We start from the raw sequence: 19,637 nt of genomic DNA, 5'->3' as shown, positions 1-19,637 counted from the left end.
CTGAATTTTTGATCTTAGCCATTCTCACTGGTGTGAGGTGGAATCTCAGGGTTGTTTTGATTTGCATTTCCCTGATGATTAAGGATGTTGAACATTTTTTCAGGTGCTTCTCTGCCATTCGGTATTCCTCAGGTGAGAATTCTTTGTTCAGTTCTGAGCCCCATTTTTTAAGGGGGTTATTTGATTTTCTGAGGTCCACCTTCTTGAGTTCTTTATATATGTTGGATATTAGTCCCCTATCTGATTTAGGATAGGTAAAGATCCTTTCCCAGTCTGTTGGTGGTCTTTTTGTCTTATAGACAGTGTCTTTTGCCTTGCAGAAACTTTGGAGTTTCATTAGGTCCCATTTGTCAATTCTCGATCTTACAGCACAAGCCATTGCTGTTCTGTTCAGGAATTTTTCCCCTGTGCCCATATCTTCAAGGCTTTTCCCCACTTTCTCCTCTATAAGTTTCAGTGTCTCTGGTTTTATGTGAAGTTCCTTGATCCACTTAGATTTGACCTTAGTACAAGGAGATAAGTATGGATCGATTCGCATTCTTCTACATGATAACAACCAGTTGTGCCAGCACCAATTGTTGAAAATGCTGTCTTTCTTCCACTGGATGGTTTTGGCTCCCTTGTCGAAGATCAAGTGACCATAGGTGTGTGGGTTCATTTCTGGGTCTTCAATTCTATTCCATTGGTCCACTTGTCTGTCTCTATACCAGTACCATGCAGTTTTTATCACAATTGCTCTGTAGTAAAGCTTTAGGTCAGGCATGGTGATTCCACCAGAGGTTGTTTTATCCTTGAGAAGAGTTTTTGCTATCCTCGGTTTTTTGTTATTCCAGATGAATTTGCAAATTGCTCCTTCTAATTCGTTGAAGAATTGAGTTGGAATTTTAATGGGGATTGCATTGAATCTGTAGATTGCTTTTGGCAAGATAGCCATTTTTACAATGTTGGTCCTGCCAATCCATGAGCATGGGAGATCTTTCCATCTTCTGAGATCTTCTTTAATTTCTTTCTTCAGGGACTTGAAGTTTTTATCATACAGATCTTTCACTTCCTTCGTTAGAGTCACGCCGAGATATTTTATATTATTTGTGGCTATTGAGAAGGGTGTTGTTTCCCTAATTTCTTTCTCAGCCTGTTTATTCTTTGTGTAGAGAAAGGCCATTGACTTGTTTGAGTTAATTTTATATCCAGCTACTTCACCGAAGCTGTTTATCAGGTTTAGGAGTTCTCTGTTGGAATTTTTAGGGTCACTTATATATACTATCATATCATCTGCAAAAAGTGATATTTTGACTTCCTCTTTTCCAATTTGTATCCCCTTGATCTCCTTTTGTTGTCGAATTGCTCTGGCTAATACTTCAAGTACTATGTTGAAAAGGTAGGGAGAAAGTGGGCAGCCTTGTCTAGTCCCTGATTTTAGTGGGATTGCTTCCAGCTTCTCTCCATTTACTTTGATGTTGGCTACTGGTTTGCTGTAGATTGCTTTTATCATGTTTAGGTATTGGCCTTGAATTCCTGATCTTTCCAGAACTTTTATCATGAATGGGTGTTGGATCTTGTCAAATGCTTTTTCTGCATCTAACGAGATGATCATGTGGTTTTTGGCTTTGAGTTTGTTTATATAATGGATTACATTGATGGATTTTCGTATATTAAACCATCCCTGCATCCCTGGAATAAAACCTACTTGGTCAGGATGGATGATTGCTTTAATGTGTTCTTGGATTCGGTTAGCGAGAATTTTATTAAGAATTTTTGCATCGATGTTCATAAGAGAAATTGGTCTGAAGTTCTCTATCTTTGTTGGATCTTTCTGTGGTTTAGGTATCAGAGTAATAGTGGCTTCATAAAATGAGTTGGGTAGAATACCTTCTACTTCTATCTTGTGAAAAAGTTTGTGCAGAACTGGAGTTAGATCTTCTTTGAAGGTCTGATAGAACTCTGCACTAAACCCGTCTGGTCCTGGGCTTTTTTTGGCTGGGAGACTATTAATAACTGCTTCTATTTCTTTAGGGGATATGGGACTGTTTAGAAGGTCAACTTGATCCTGATTCAACTTTGGTACCTGGTATCTGTCCAGAAATTTGTCCATTTCGTCCAGGTTTTCCAGTTTTGTTGAGTATAGCCTTTTGTAGAAGGATCTGATGGTGTTTTGGATTTCTTCAGGATCTGTTGTTATGTCTCCCTTTTCATTTCTGATTTTGTTAATTAGGATTTTGTCCCTGTGCCCTTTAGTGAGTATAGCTAAGGGTTTATCTATCTTGTTGATTTTCTCAAAGAACCAACTCCTCGTTTGGTTAATTCTTTGAATAGTTCTTCTTGTTTCCACTTGGTTGATTTCACCCCTGAGTTTGATTATTTCCTGCCGTCTACTCCTCTTGGGTGAATTTGCTTCCTTTTTTTCTAGAGCTTTTAGATGTGTTGTCAAGCTGCTAGTATGTGCTCTCTCCCGTTTTTTCTTGAAGGCACTCATAGCTATGAGTTTCCCTCTTAGAAATGCTTTCATTGTGTCCCAAAGGTTTGGGTACGTTGTGGCTTCATTTTCATTAAACTCTAAAAAGTCTTTAATTTCTTTCTTTATTCCTTCCTTGACCAAGGTATCATTGAGAAGAGTGTTGTTCAGTTTCCATGTGAATGTTGGCTTTCTGTTATTTATTTTGTTATTGAAGATCAGCCTTAGTGCATGGTGATCTGATAGGATACATGGGACAATTTCAATATTTTTGAATCTGTTGAGGCCTGATTTGTGACCTATTATGTGGTCAATTTTGGAGAAGGTACCATGAGGTGCTGAGAAGAAGGTATATCCTTTTGTTTTAGGATAAAATGTTCTGTAGACATCTGTCAGATCCATTTGTTTCATCACTTCTGTTAGTTTCAGTGTGTCCCTGTTTAGTTTCTGTTTCCATGATCTGTCCATTGGTGAAAGTGGTGTGTTGAAGTCTCCCACTATTATTGTGTGAGGCGCAATGTGTGCTTTGAGCTTTACTAAAGTTTCTTTAGTGAATGTGGCTGCTCTTGTATTTGGAGCATAGATATTCAGAATTGAGAGTTCCTCTTGGAGGATTTTACCTTTGATGAGAATGAAGTGTCCCTCCTTGTCTTTTTTGATGACTTTGGGTTGGAAGTCAATCTTATCAGATATTAGGATGGCTACTCCTGCTTGTTTCTTCATACCATTTGCTTGGAAAATTGTTTTCCAGCCTTTCATTCTGAGGTAGTGTCTATGTTTTTCTCTGAGATGAGTTTCCTGTAAGCAGCAAAATGTTGGGTCTTGTTTGTGTAGCCAGTTTGTTAGTCTATGTCTTTTTATTGGCGAGTTGAGACCATTGATGTTAAGAGATATTAAGGAAAAGTAATTGTTGCTTCCTGTTATTTTAGTTGTTAAAGGTGGCATTCTGTTCTTGTGGCTGTCTTCTTTTAGGTTTGTTGAGGGATTATCTTCTTGTTTTTTCTAGGGCGTTATTCCCGTTCTTGTATTGGTTTTTTTCTGTTATTATCCTTTGAAGGGCTGGATTCGTGGAGAGATAATGCGTGAATTTGGTTTTGTCGTGGAATACTTTGGTTTCTCCCTCTATGATAATTGAGAGTTTGGCTGGGTATAGTAGCCTGGGCTGCAGTTTGTGTTCTCTTAGTGTCTGTATAACATCTGTCCAGGCTCTTCTGGCTTTCATAGTCTCTGGTGAAAAATCTGGTGTAATTCTGATAGGCTTGCCTTTATATGTTACTTGACCTTTTTCCCTTACTGCTTTTAGTATTCTATCTTTATTTAGTGCATTTGATGTTCTGATTATTATGTGTCGGGGGGAATTTCTTTTCTGGTCCAGTCTATTTGGAGTTCTGTAGGCTTCTTGTATGTTCATATGCATCTCATTCTTTAGATTTGGGAAGTTTTCTTCAATAATTTTGTTGAAGATGTTTGCTGGACCTTTGAGTTGAAAATCTTCATTCTCATCCACTCCTATTATCCGTACGTTTGGTCTTCTTATTGTGTCCTGGATTTCCTGGATATTTTGAGTTAGGATCCTTTTGCATTTTCCATTTTCTTTGATTGTTGTGCCGATGTTCTCTATGGAATCTTCTGCACCTGAGATTCTCTCTTCCATCTCTTGTATTCTGTTGCTGATGCTCAAATCTATGGTTCCAGATTTCTTTCCTAGGGTTTCTATCTCTAGTGTTGCCTCGCTTTGAGTTTTCTTTATTGTGTCTACTTCCCTTTTTAGGTCTAGTATGGTTTTGTTCATTTCCATCACCTGTTTGTATGTTTTTTCCTCTTTTTCTGTAAGGACTTCTACCTGTTTGATTGTGTTTTCCTGTTTTTCTTTAAGGACTTGTAACTCTTTAGCAGTGTTCTCCTGTATTTCTTTAAGTGATTTATTAAAGTCCTTCTTGATGTCCTCTACCATCATCATGAGATATGCTTTTAAATCTAGGTCTAGGTTCTCAGGTGTGTTGGGGTTCCCTGGACTGGGCGAAGTGGGTGTGCTGGGTTCTGGTGATGGTGAGTGGTCTTGGTTCCTGTTAGTAAGATTCCTCCGTTTACCTTTCGCCATCTGGTAATCTCTGGAGTTAGTAGTTATAGTTGACTCTGTTTAGAGATTGTTCTTCTGGTGATTCTGTTACCGTCTATCAGCAGACCTGGGAGACAGATTCTCTCCTCTGAGTTTCAGTGCTCAGAGCACTCTCTGCTGGCAAGCTCTCTTACAGGGAAGGTGCGCAGATATCTTGTATTTGGACCTCCTCCTGGCCGAAGAAGAAGGCCCAAAACAGGACCTTTCTCAGACACTGTGTTGCTTTGGCAGTTCCCAGGTGGTACAGACTCTCACCTAAGCAGACTAAATTCCTATGTTCCTTGGAGTCCCGGGACCAAGATGGCAACCGCTGCTGCTGTGGCTTAGGCCGCCTCCCAAGCCGGGTGGGCACCTGTCCTCCGGTCCGGAAGGTGGCCGGCTGTCCCCGGCCCACACAGGGTGCTGCCTCAGCGCCTCTGTGCTTCTGCCTGTTCCAGAAGCTGTCAGGTTCTCTGGCGCACCCTCTCACCTGTTCAGACTAATTTCCTAAGTTCGGCGGGTCCCGGACCAAGATGGCGACCGCTGCTGCTGTGGCTTAGGCCGCCTCCCCAGCCGGGCGGGCACCTGTCCTCCGGTCCGGAAGGTGGCCGGCTGTCCCCGGCCCACACAGGGTGCTGCCTCAGCCCCTCTGTGCTTCTGCCTGTTCCAGAGGCTGTCAGGTTCTCTGGCGCACCCTCTCACCTGTTCAGACTAATTTCCTAAGTTCGGCGGGTCCCGGACCAAGATGGCGACCGCTGCTGCTGTGGCTTAGGCCGCCTCCCCAGCCGGGCGGGCACCTGTCCTCCGGTTCAGACGGTGGCTGGCTGTCCCCGGCCCACAAAGGGTACTGCCTCAGTGCCTCTGTGCTTCCGCCTGTTCCAGAAGCTGTCAGGTTCTCTGGCGCACCCTCTCACCTGTTCAGACTAATTTCCTAAGTTCGGCGGGTCCCGGACCAAGATGGCGACCGCTGCTGCTGTGGCTTAGGCCGCCTCCCCAGCTGGGTGGGCACCTGTCCTCCGGTCCGGAAGGTGGCCGGCTGTCCCCGGCCCACACAGGGTGCTGCCTCAGCGCCTCTGTGCTTTGCCTGTTCCAGAAGCTGTCAGGTTCTCTGGCGCACCCTCTCACCTGTTCAGACTAATTTCCTAAGTTCGGCGGGTCTCGGACCAAGATGGCGACCGCTGCTGCTGTGGCTTAGGCCGCCTCCCCAGCCAGGCGGGCACCTGTCCTCCGGTCCGGACGGTGGCTGGCTGTCCCCGGCCCACAAAGGGTGCTGCCTCAGCGCCTCTGTGCTTCTGCCTGTTCCAGAAGCTGTCAGGTTCTCTGGCGCACCCTCTCACCTGTTCAGACTAATTTCCTAAGTTCAGCGGGTCCCGGACCAAGATGGCGACCGTTGCTGCTGTGGCTTAGGCCGCCTCCCCAGCTGGGTGGGCACCTGTCCTCCGGTCCGGAAGGTGGCCGGCTGTCCCCGGCCCACACAGGGTGCTGCCTCAGCGCCTCTGTGCTTCTGCCTGTTCCAGAAGCTGTCAGGTTCTCTGGCGCACCCTCTCACCTGTTCAGACTAATTTCCTAAGTTCGGCGGGTCTCGGACCAAGATGGCGACCGCTGCTGCTGTGGCTTAGGCAGCCTCCCCAGCCAGGCGGGCACCTGTCCTCCGGTCCGGACGGTGGCTGGCTGTCCCCGGCCCACAAAGGGTGCTGCCTCAGCGCCTCTGTGCTTCTGCCTGTTCCAGAAGCTGTCAGGTTCTCTGGCGCACCCTCTCACCTGTTCAGACTAATTTCCTAAGTTCGGCGGGTCCCGGACCAAGATGGCGACCGCTGCTGCTGTGGCTTAGGTCGCCTCCCCAGCCGGGCGGGCACCTGACCTCCGGTCCGGAAGGTGGCCGGCTGTCCCCGGCCCACACAGGGTGCTGCCTCAGCCCCTCTGTGCTTCTGCCTGTTCCAGAGGCTGTCAGGTTCTCTGGCGCACCCTCTCACCTGTTCAGACTAATTTCCTAAGTTCGGCGGGTCCCGGACCAAGATGGCGACCGCTGCTGCTGTGGCTTAGGCCGCCTCCCCAGCCGGGCGGGCACCTGTCCTCCGGTCCAGACGGTGGCTGGCTGTCCCCGGCCCACAAAGGGTGCTGCCTCAGTGCCTCTGTGCTTCCGCCTGTTCCAGAAGCTGTCAGGTTCTCTGGCGCACCCTCTCACCTGTTCAGACTAATTTCCTAAGTTCGGCGGGTCCCGGACCAAGATGGCCACCGCCGGTCTTGAACTTTCTAACGAAATTCAAGACAGTCTATCAGAAGTAAAGTGGGAAATAGCTTTACAAGGTACGTCTGGCCTTGAACTTTCTAATGAAATTCAAGACAGTCTATCAGAAGTAAAGTGGGAAATAGCTTTACAAGGTATGTTTGGCCTTGAACTTTCTCTAGTGTTAGGAGCCTTTTTGTTCCTTTTCACATGTCAACAAGTGGTTAAGGCAGGGCGGATTCTGGACGAAATTCAGGGCAATCTATCAGAAGTAAAGCGGGGAGAGAGAGTAGGAGCAAAGAGGAAATATGGTACACAAAATAAGTATACAGGCCTTTCCAAGAGTCTTGAACCTGAGGAAAAGTTTAGGTCAGGTAAGAATACCTGGAGAGAGATTAGAAGGAAGGAGAAGGAAAAAGAAAAGAAAAAAGATCAATCAGCGGAGGTCTCTAGGAGAAGGAGCCTATACTCATCACTAGGTGAGCTCAAGGAGCCAGTTCTTAATAGTTCTGAATCAGATGAAAAGGCTATTAGGGCCTGGAAGGCGCTCTACCGAGCAGGTGAGGCCACTGGACAACTAACAAAGATCGTCCAGAGACCTCAGGAGTCCTTCTCAGGTTTTGTGGCCAGAATGACAGAGGCAGCAGAGCGTATTTTTGCAGATTTGGAGCAAGCCGCACCTCTGGTAGAATAGCTTATTTATGAGCAAGCCACGCAGGAATGCAGAGCGGCCATAGCCCCAAGAAAGAACAAAGGTTTACAAGACTGGCTCAGGGTTTGTCGGGAGCTTGGGGGACCCCTCATTATGCGTTACTTCCATTCAGTATGAGAAATTGACTAGGGCAGCTAATTTGTCAAAAAGTCTTTCTCAGTATATGTTACAGAATTGGACGGCTGAATTTGAACAGACCCTTCGGGAATTGAGACTTGACATCATTCAAGTCAACTCCACGCGCTTGGACCTGTCCCTGACCAAAGGATTACCCAATTGGATATCCTCAGCATTTTCCTTCTTTAAAGAATGGGTGGGGTTGATATTATTTGGAGATACACTTTGCTGTGGATTAGTGTTGCTTCTTTGGTTGGTCTGTAAGCTTAAGGCCCAAACTAGGAGAGACAAGGTGGTTATTGCCCAGGCACTTGCAGCTCTAGAACATGGTGCTTCCCCTAATATATCTATGCTTAAGCAATAGGTCGCTGGCCACTCAGCTCTTGCACCCCACGAGGCTAGTCTCATTGCACGGGATAGAGTGAGTGTGCTTCAGCAGCCTGAGAGAGTTGCACGGCTAAGCACTGCAGTAGAAGGGCTCTGTGGCATATATGAGCCTATTCTAGGGAGACATGTCATCTTTCAAGAAGGTTGAGTGTCCAAGTGTCCTTCTCCCCAGGAAAAATGACACGGGAGCAGGTCAGGGTTGCTCTGGGTAAAAGCCTGTGAGCCTAAGAGCTAATCCTGTACATGGCTCCTTTACCTGCACACTGGGGATTTGACCTCTATCTCCACTCTCATTAATATGGGTGGCCTATTGCTCTTATTAAAAGAAAAGGGGGATATGTAGGAAGCCGCCCTCACATTTGCCATTATAAGATGGCGCTGACAGCTGTGTTCTAAGTGGTAAACATAATCTGCACACGTGCAGGGGCAGTTTTCCCGCCATGTGTTCTGCCTTTCCCGTGATGACAACTGGGCCGATGGGCTGCAGCCAATCAGGGAGTAATACGTCCTAGGCGGAGGATAATTCTCCTTAAAAGGGACAGGGTTTTGCCATTCTTTCTCTTGCTCTCTCTCTCTTGCTCTTGCACTCTAGCTCTCTTGCTCTCTTGCGCTCTGGCTCCTAAAGATGTAAGCAATAGAGCGCTTGCTCTTGCTCTCTTGCACTCTTGCTCTCTTGCTCTCTTGCTCTCTGGCTCCTGAAGATGTAAGCAATAAAGCTTTTGCTGTAGAAGATTCCGGTTTGTTGCGTCTTTCCTGGCCGGTCGCGAGAACGCGTGTAAGAACTTTCCTTGATATTTTCTAAAACAATCAATGCAGATGTCTTTTACTTCCTGTTTAAATATATGCAAAGTATTTTTTAAAGCTATATGGAATTAAAACTCTTTCTGAGCATTCTCGCATGTTCACTATTGGTCCACTGGATCTTGTGTGGTGACTTAAGCAGATCTTTCTTTTGTGCTAGAGTGAAAGACTAGTCTTTCAAAGTAGTTTGCTGTGTAATCCTCTTTGGGATGATAATTTGGAAAAAGGAAGTCAGTGCCAATGTTCCCAGACCCTGCACGAATATGAGAAACTGGCAGAAAGCTGTCACCCAACTGTCACCATGCGGTGTCCAAGAACTCAATATTGAAGATTGTATTGAAGTTGTACAGAAGAATTCTCCTGTTTCTAGAAAACATGCTAAGGCAACTAGTTCAGACAGGGCCTCAAGTTGATGATTTCATTTCAAATTTGTTGAAACAAAAAACAGATTTGCTTTCTTTCTACATCCAAGTTTTCCTTACAAACACTTATAGTCACTTCTATATAACTGGGTGCCTAAGGATTTAGGGCAAACAACAATCTGATTAATGCAATAATTATTTAATATTTGTTAGTTTATTTAAGTGGCTTCTTTAAATTTTATTTTTGCTGGGTGTTGGTCCTGGTGATAGTGCCAGGAGCTTTGTGCCCTCTGAGCATTGTGCTCTACCCCTGCCAATCTCTTGTTAACTTTTGATATTTTTAAAAATAAAAACTTTATGCATGTGTTGAAATTTCCATGTATGCATTCAAATTTATCACTATACAGTTTTACTATTTTAACTTCTCTGGGTTTCTATCCTCTATCTCTTATTCTGTTTCCCACTTATATCACTTATTTGTACTTATATCGCATTAAATTTATTTCTCCTGTCAGCAAAATCTTGTTGGCATCTGCAATGGTGTCTGGGTTTGGAGGTTGTCTATGGGATGGATCCCCAGGTGGGGCAGTCTCTGGATGGTCATTCCTTCAGTCTCAGCTCTGAACTTTGTCTTTGTAACTCCTTCTTAGCTGCCTTCTGAGAGGCTCTGCCAGTGCCTGGCAAATACAGAAATGGATGCTCACAGTCATCTATTGGACAGAGCACAGGGTCCCCAATGAAGGAGCTAGAGAAAGTACCCAAGGAGCTGAAGGGGTTTGCAGCCCTACAGGAGGAACAACAATATGAACTAACCAGTACCTCAGAGCTCCCTGGGACTAAACCACCAATCAAAGAAAATACGTGGTGAGACTTGTGCCTCTAGCTGCATATGTAGCAGAGGATGGCTTAGTCGGTCATCAGTGGGAGGAGAGGCCCTTGGTCTTGTGAAGGTTCTATGCCCCAATATAGGGGAATGCCAGGGCAAAGAAGCAGGAGTGGGTGGGTTGGGGCGCAGGGCAAGGTGGGGCATAGGGGATTTTCAGAGAAGAAACTAGGAAGGGAATAACATTTGAAATATAAATAAAGAATTATCTAATAAATTATAAAATATATATATACATTTCTCTTTTCCCAGGGAGTCCTGATGAAGTATGTTTGGAAGTTGTCATTAATCTTCTCCCCCTTACCTTTTCCTTCATATTTTGACAAATGGGTTTACCTGCAGTCAGTATTAAATATTTTTATCTATCTTGTAATTTTCTGTCAGTACAACTGAAATTATTTGTTGTTACAGTTTTCAGTCATTTTCAGATTTAAGATATTTTTTTGTTTAAGCAGTCATCAGCTTGCCGGGTTTCTTAAAATTTTTCACGCCCCCACTTGAGCAGCCAATAGGTTCCTAGCCTTAAAAGCACCAGCAGCAATTTAATCTTCTGAGTCGTTGTTGCTGTTTTCCACACCCTGATCCATCAAGTGATCAATGAACATATTGCCAATAACTAGCCATACTTACCTAGGTAAATGTTGGTCCAGTGTTATTTTAAAATGGCTTAAGATAGTCATATGAGTACAAGGTTCCCTTAGTAAAAGTTAAATTTTCAAGTTTTTCTCTATGAAGAATTATTAATGTAAAAATCTAATTTCCATCATTTATCTCCGATACACAAATTTACTACTGAATGGTGTACCTACTAAAAGCCTGCTTCTTAAAAATGGATTTTTTTCACCTAGCAGAATAGAGTTTTCCAAACAGAGTCTGACCTTTCTATTTTCTTGTTATTTATTTATCTATGTTGCCTGCTCTTTTGAGAAGGGAGTCCTTAAGGATCCTGAATCTAAACATTCTGGTTATATAAAATCCAATCATTCTAATCTGCATTCAGTTTCTATACAACAACAACAACAAACAACAACAACAATTTAGCAGTATTTTGTGTAAGGTTTTGTTAACTTGTTCTTTTTTCTTAGAATTAACCTCCGCTCAATTGTTGGCTCTTTCAACAATGCTCTTTATGGACTTCTGTATCTGGAATTTCTGTTTGTGATGCTTTTGATGGACCACAGGACACTGAGACCATTTGTTTGTTGGACACAGAGTCATATGTTAGTCATAGACCACACTGATTTTTACATATTCAGCTTGAGTTTCTCATCTCATTGGATCAGAAAGACCTTATCAATTTCTTAACATTGTAGACCTAGAGGTAAGTGGGACAGGATAGTGTGCACACATAGTCATAATCTTATATAGTTGTTGTTTGTTCAACATTACCTGGTCTTGGAATATATTCATGATGTTTTACTATATTAAACAGAAAAAAATTTAATGTTTCTGGAAACTCTAGAGGCAAATAATAAATACTCAGGAAGCAATGAGACATCATGTCTTCCTTATTCAGTCAGAGATTATCTTTGAGGGCTTAGAACAATTGTTCTCATATAGACTAATGAGATACAATAGTATGTGTGTGTATGTGTGTGTGAGTGTGCATGTGTGTATGTGTGTGTGTGTGTTCATGCATGACTTTCATGTTCTCTCTCTTTATCATGTAGACCCTGAGGATTAAACTCAGATTTTCAATGTTGGTAAGATTACCTTGGTAAAAGTACCTTTACCTGCTGAGTCTTACTGGAACACAAAATGTAGCTTATTTGAAGGAAAAAAAATCATTAAATTCATAGAAATTGGCCCATAAACAATTTATTTGCTTGTATTGTGCTACTAAGGATTGAATCTAGGGACTTGTGCATGTTGGAGAAGTATTCCTATATCCCTACTAATCTATATCCCCACCCTTCTAATTTTTTTGTAAAATTAATTAAATACTTTCTTAATTAGTGTTATGTATTTGCATTATCATTCACTTCATTTGTTAATGTTTGGGGAAGTAAATGATACACTGTACTTGATGTGTGTAATACTATACCGACAGATACATCTATTGGACACTTTCTTATTCAGAATGTGTGAAGAACAGTACAGGCATTCTAAGTAGACTGAAAATGATCTATGGAAGCTAGAGTGTTTCTTTTTTAAGGCTTTATTTCTTTCTTGATAGTGCCTGGATAATCAGAGCAGAAAAAAACCCTGGGAATATGTTCTTAGTATTCCTGACTACTGCAGTTAAAGAATGCCAAGGGATTTGATGAAGTAGACAGTTTCAGTACCTTTAGGAACTCAATAGCATGAGCAACATTTATAACTTGGAAGTCACTTTTTCTTTAGCATATATAATGTTCTTTACTGATGCACTTTGGCCATAGAGTGGCCTGTTCATATATCTTCAATAAATCTGTGATTTATTGAGGCGGATAAAATACTTATTAATCATTTGAATTCAGGATATGAAATAATTTTTCAACTTGTCCAGATGAGCCTGTCCAGCCAAATTCTATCATCAGTTGTGGGAGATGGTAGAAACTTGGCCTTGAATGTCAATCTGTCTTCAGACACAGTTTTAATTTCAGTTCCTACCAACGCACCAGTAGCTTGACAGTGAATTATGACTTTCCGCTCTCTGTGCTGGACATGTCACTCACAGATAGTCTGATAACATGACCATATTCTGAAGAAATCATTTTAGATAAATGTTATTGCTCTAATAAAAAAATCTAAACATTCCCTTTCTTGTGAGTAAGTAAAAATTGTGTACATAAAATAAGCCACATAAAAACAAGATAATAACTACAGCCTAAACATTTATGTCCTTGAAAATCATGTACTGAATACTAAAATATGCAATTCTTATCAATGCAGAAAACAACTGTGATCACAAAGAAGTGTCATTTTGGTAGTAATTTCCTATACAGAGCAACACAAGTGCCATTGTCCATTTAATTCAGAAAGTGAGGATAGGTAATAAGTAAGGAAAATTTCAAATAAACAGTGTATCATAATTCCTTGAGTCAGGAAACAAAATCAGTTAAATACACTGCACAGCATAGATGAAAATCTTGAAAACAGAATCACAAAACAGGAATTATTTTCAAGGAGAAAATTAAATTAACTATTTCTAATAACTTTTCACTATGATATAAATAAATGGCTGGCATTATTTTTAAACAGTAAATTTGTAGTGAATAAAATCCATAAGTCCAATTAAGTTGTGCTAATGAATATCTGGTATGACCTCTGAGGAAGGGAAATTAAGTAAGGTTCTCATTGTGTTTGTATTCTAGACTCTGTCTAAATGAACATCATCAGCACAGTGAGTTTAAAGAAGAAAGTAGAGCATATTTGTGGAAAATTTAACATATATTCCTCCACATTACCTATACGAACAATGCAGGCATATTTCTTGTGGTCAAGACAAAGTAGACAAAGTTACTGGTAGGTTAGAAGCTACAAGGAAATTGGATAAAAAACCATTCATGGCCAATTTGATTCTGAGCAGAAGTGTGCTTCTGAGAAGAGAGATACACAGCAAACTGCCTGAAGGGTGGAAAGCACAGCAACAGACAATTGGCTTAAAGCAGTCCCCAGGGTCCCAGAATGAGGCTCTTCACTAGTTCCGTGGGGGCAGCACAAATTGAAAATGATGTTATCCAGGAACTCAATGCAGCAACAGGTAGATGAAGATTGGGCATGGGATATAAACTGGATTTTGTGACTCATGTATATTGACTTGACTTAATGAAACATATCATAGAAGATGAATACACTTCAGTGAAAAATAGCAGAAGCATTTTCAGAGTTAAGCATTAGTGATGAGTTTTAAACACCTTAGGATTGTAAGTGGGAGAGAAAGTGCCTTATGGGGTCTTTAAAGGCCACCCAAACATGGCTATGGTTGTCAACTCAGAAGCATGTATGAAAGTAAAAGATGGTTAAAGATACAAGGCCTGCCTTGGCACCCAGGACTGTAGGATAGGAATTCATAGGAATCAGCTCCTTCCTGGAAGGTGTTAGATGGTGTGAAACAGGAAGTTCCTGAAAGAAAGCAACCTTAGTTGCACTTAAATGTAGTACAGAGCAAAAGGCCTGAAGGGGTTTATAGTCAATCCTGATGACACTAGGTCCCAACTAAGGATGCAACAGGAGGAGCACTTGGCATAGATCGGATTTATTATTGATGCACATGTTGTAGGGTTCAGGTACTTACAGTCTGAGGGAATATGGAACCATCCCAAAAGGAGAAAAGATTTTTAAGATATAAAAGTAGATATACTCACAAATGTATACATGTTTGAAATGAAATTGGGCATCTAACAATGAAATAACTAAAGAGAGGTTCTAGTAGTCAAGCATCCAACCCCAGAGAGTCATTATCTGATGTGATGCTGAGGTTTACATAGTTGTGAGTAAAGAAACATCCATGTGAGAAGAACAGAGAACATAGAAGCTCTTCAACATTGCTCATCTCTGTAGAGAGGTCAAAAGTCTATCTTACATGATTAAAATTTAAATTAAATGCACTTTTATTCTAGTTAAAAGGGTAGTTTCACCAGCCTTAGAACACTTTTTGAATTCTCCAGGAAAAAAAAAATCTCAGTTGCCATAGAAATCTACTCTCTTGCATGTAGATTTCTGTTGTCTGGCAAAACTCATTTTATGGATTAGTTTTAAAATAATTGTGAAATAATGATGTGTTAAACATAGAAGAAAAGAGAAAGAGGCTCTTATGTGCTGCCTTGCTTTGCGCCCAGCCACTGCTCCTTGTGTTTCAAGGATGATCCACATACATGTCAGAGGATGGCCTTGTTGGACATCAGTGGGAGGGGGGCCCTTGGAACTGAGGGAGTTTGATGCCCCAGTGTAGGAAGATGCCAGGGCAGGAAGTCGGGAGTGGGTGGGTGGGTGAGGGAGCACCCTCAAAGAGGCAGGGGGAGGGGGGATGGATTAGGAGGTTTCAAGGGGGAAACCAGGAAAGGGTATAATATTTGAAATGTAAATAAAGAAAATATCCACCAAAGAAACCTCACAACATTTCAATAGAAAATAAAATTTAAAAAAAAATTATCTCTATTTTTTTAACCAAAATTACAAATTAGGTCCTTATTTTTATATTTAAAGTGACTGTTAAACATAATATTTTTATATCACAAAACTACCCATCAGTGATAACTAAGGGCCATTGCTCTAAATATTTTACTTAGTAGCATTCTATGTTCTCTCTTTCTCCAATAATATTTCAATGATCAATTTATGCTTTCACTCTCTTAAAGCTTCTGTCTTATTCTTCAATGGTTTTATTATTTAATTCTGAGAGAGAGAGAGAGAGAGAGAGAGAGAGAGAGAGAGAGAGAGAGAGAGAAGAGACAGAATCAGACAGAGACAGACAGAGATAGGCAGAGAGCAATCCCATGGTGTGTAAGTAATATAGGGATGTATGTATAAGTGTGTGTTATATATGTGTGCATGCATGTGTGTGTGTGCTATGCATGGAAAGTATATATAGGTAAGAGGACAATTGTGAGTGGCAGTTCTCAAATACTTTACACTCTTTTTTTTTTTTTTTAATCACAAACCTGTATTTATTAAAGCAACAGGACAGATCCAGCCTTTGTACGCAGATGACAGGAGCTAAGTGTATACAGCAAAAGTCATCACAAAACCAAGGAAGACTTTGTTAGATTATAGTTATAACCATGCCCTTGTAGATTACTGCTACAACCACACCCTCGTAGATTTGTTACAACTGTGTCCCTGTAAATTACTGTTATAGCCATACCCTTGTAGATTTTTAACTGTGCCCTAGTTGATATTTTATTAGCTTATTTAGCAGAGAGATAAAAAGAAGAGAGACCTCTTGGTCTTGCAAACTTTATATGCCTCAGTACAGGGGAATGCCAGGGCCAAGAAGTGGGAGTGGGTGGGTAGGGGAGTGAGGTGGGGTATGTGGGACTTTTGGGATAGCATTTGAAATGTAAATGAAGAAAATACCTAATTAAAAAATTTTGGAGATGATAAAAGAAAGATCTCTTATGTTTAATTTTATTTGATTATTTACTGAAAAATTTTGGATTATAATTGTGAACTTATCCCACTTTCTAGAGGTCACTTTTTATGGGTGTTCTTGGGCCTTTGGAAAGGATGTGTTTCTTCCTTATACAATGGATGTAAGATTCTTTAAGTACAAATCACATCCAATTTGTCAAACATTTTTTTTTTTATTCTTTTATGTTCTTTTTATCTCTCTGCTAAGTACTTTCCACTCTTTGGAACAGAATCACTCACCAACAAGGAACTTGACCATTTCAGTCAGGTTAACTGGCCTGCAAGCTTTCAGCCCTTTGCCTACCTCTGCTTCATTCCTCAGAGCTGGGATCACAGGGGAGTTTACATGGATCCTCGGCATTGGACTAGGTTCCTCCCTTTCTCAGACTTGTAATTTACCCACCAAGCACCTCTCCAGCCTGATCCTTTACTCTCTAAATATAACTCACAAAGCTTACAATGCTATTTACTGAGATTTGGAAGCATTCTACAGAACAATAAAATTTTCCTAAAATATTCAAATGCGTTTTAAAGTTATTAAACAAATTTAACTTTGTCCTAGAATTACTGAGAAATATGACATCACGGGCTGACAATGTCGATACATAAGTATTTTGGCTTCCATTTAAGGCATTTGCAAGAAAAAATAGTGGGAATTCAATTTCTGTTCCTTTTGTCCAAAAGTTGTGCTGTTTGTCTGCCTGTAGCTTCATGCTATGACATCATTCTAATCAGAAATGGAAGTGCTCCTTGCCAATATTAGAACATTCTTGAACTTGGTGATTTCATACATTTGAAATGGATTTAAATCTTTAGAAGTCAGTTCATGAACTATAAAATAAAAAGAACATTACTTCCTTTTTCCAAGAAAAGTGCTTCCCAGCCACTTCTTGGACATGACATTTCCTCCATGAAGCCAGACTTCCATGAGCTAAAGGGAAGGAAATTGGAAACATATGGAGCAGCAAATTGTCTCTGGATTTAACTCTTACAATGAAAACATTCACATGTTGGAACAATAAGTACACCAGTCTGGGGATTGAGATAGACATTAAACTGAATTAAAAATGAATAGCTTAACACCTTTATGGGACTGGAGCCTATGAAGTATGTTTAGCAATCCGTATGCTTGGCGCTTTTGTTACTGATTTGTTTGAAATAACAGCTAGAAATAGTTTAAGGTAAAGCATTCCTTTGTGACAGCTTTTGCCAAGCAGAAAAGCTACCGCAGGAGAAAAAAAAAAAAGCACAATTTATACACGAATACAAATCATAACAAAAATTCTAATGGAAAAATAAAATATTGATCCAAACATTTCCATTAAAAACTCACTTGAAAGACAAACACACAATGGGAAAGGGGAATAACTGGTTGCTTCTTTGTTTGAAGTAGATTCTTGTTTTGTACTCCAGGTTAGTTTCGAACTCAAAATCCTTCTGCCTTAAACCTGTGAGTGCTGGGATTGCAGGCATCTCCACATCTGTCTACATTTTTATATTGCATTATTTTTCCTTCATATGGAGAATATAAAATTGATTTACAGATGCTAAATACCATGAAAGAGAACAAGTATACTAAAGATGTACTCTGCCCTTGTGTCTATACATCAACACTCTCAAAACCTTAACAAACATTACTGGACTTCATGCTTTGATTTATTTTCATATTATTGAGAAGTTGTTGTTTTTCGTTGTTTTAAGAATGTGTTTGATTCTGGAAACTGTGAGAGGCTTTGGGCAGATCATAGCCATAATTTCCTTGATTTAAGTATAATTTTACCCATAATGAATATATATTTACAAGGTTTTGATATCTTGCACTTCATGTTTCAATTTCCACTCCATATATTCCAGCATCAAAGTCCTTCACTGTATGAGCACATCATTGAAAACTCTGGCTTCTGCTCACAATACAAGGCATCTTCTGGAGGGAATGCAGCCAACTTGGCTTATTTTTTCAGCTCTCAAAGATTGGTATAGTTCCAGCATAGAATGGCTGGTTTTCGTTCAAAGCAGTGAAGTCTTGAGTATGTGGCAGATTTAAAACCAATCTAATTATTTATTTTAAAACCCCTGAATGTTAGCAAATGGCTGATTTGAATTAAAAGTGTTGAGTAGAATATTGTTGAAATTGGTGTATTTTTTTCCTTTGTATGTGTACATTAATAGTTTTGCTTCTTGGTTTGAACCCATTCCCCTAAGTGAGAACAAGAGAGATTTAGGAAATATGTCTTTTGTTCACTTCTGGGCAGACTTGGCCTTGTTGAAACAGGGTTGCACTATGGTGACATTTAAAAAGGAAAAATGCAAGCTATTTTCAATCATGCCAATCTCACTTATAATCTATTTTTGAACAATGCACTCGAAAGGAATTCCTATTCTCAGAGTAATAGTAATTTGCCCTCTGGTGTAGTCTACCCTTCCACATGCTTCCATTAAATAAAGCCAGAATAGAGAGCAGGGATAAAAATTAACTCACCCAACTGGCTCCACATTGCTTTAATTTCTAGAAGCCTATTTGAGTGGGAGCTTATAATTATAATATTAAATGAGGTCTGGTGGTCCAATATCTTTCTTCCTAGGTTTTTACTTCTCAACTTAGCTATGATCTTATCCATCACTATGGTGCAAAGGTGTATTGTGCTGTGAAAATTGGTGCTGTCATCATCAGTGTGAGATTTTTCAGAAGGAGAAAGTGGGAGGAAGAGAGGAAATTTAGTTAAGGGTTACAAATTATTAAAAGGATTATTACTGATAAATATCTCTTTTTTTTACAATTTAATGGGTTTCTAGAAGTTTGCCTATTATTTGCTTTTATCCTGTGTGGCTTGCTACTGTCATTACTTAAATACTAAACAGTCCCCCAAAGCCCATGTTTGGAGGCTTAATTCACAGGCTGGGCCTGTAGAGATATGAGTGAATCTTTAAGAGTTGCACACTAGGTTTTTTTGACTAAAGAATGCTAGCCCCCACCTCTTTTTTTATTATTATTATTCTTTCCAGCCATACCAGAAGGTTTGCTGTGCTGCATGCTTCCCAAAACAGCTTTCAACACTGCATACAATCATTGGGTTCAATTAAATATGGAAGAACTACAACCTCTTGAATAATTAGGGGGAATAAAACTTTCCTTAATGTAAAACTATGATTGATTTTTGCGATAATAACAAAAAGCTAGCTAGCACAGCTGTTAAAGGACCAACTATTCAATTCTTTTAGGACTGGACTCGTTTTTGGTGAAGCCAAATTCACCATATGTTGCCTCTGGAGTTTCTAGGACTTAAATATAAGGACCTCTAGTTCATTTAATAAAACATGCATCACCCTTAGATTTTTACCATCATTACAAGCAAAACAAAAGTTTCCATTATAATTTATAATTGGGCTGTAACTGACCATCCATTTGGTCCACACTTCCTGTCCAAGGCATAAAAGAACAAAACACAAAAGTATAGCATCTGGAAAGGCCAAGTTATCAGTATCACCCACCCACCCCTGGATGTTCTTTGAAAGATATTCATAATCCCATAGATCCTCATCTTTT

This window comes from Mus musculus, chromosome 13 (assembly GCF_000001635.26).
Source record: "Mus musculus strain C57BL/6J chromosome 13, GRCm38.p6 C57BL/6J".
Classification (NCBI taxonomy): Eukaryota; Metazoa; Chordata; class Mammalia; order Rodentia; family Muridae; genus Mus; species Mus musculus.
Note: the sequence above shows the minus strand (reverse complement) of the source record.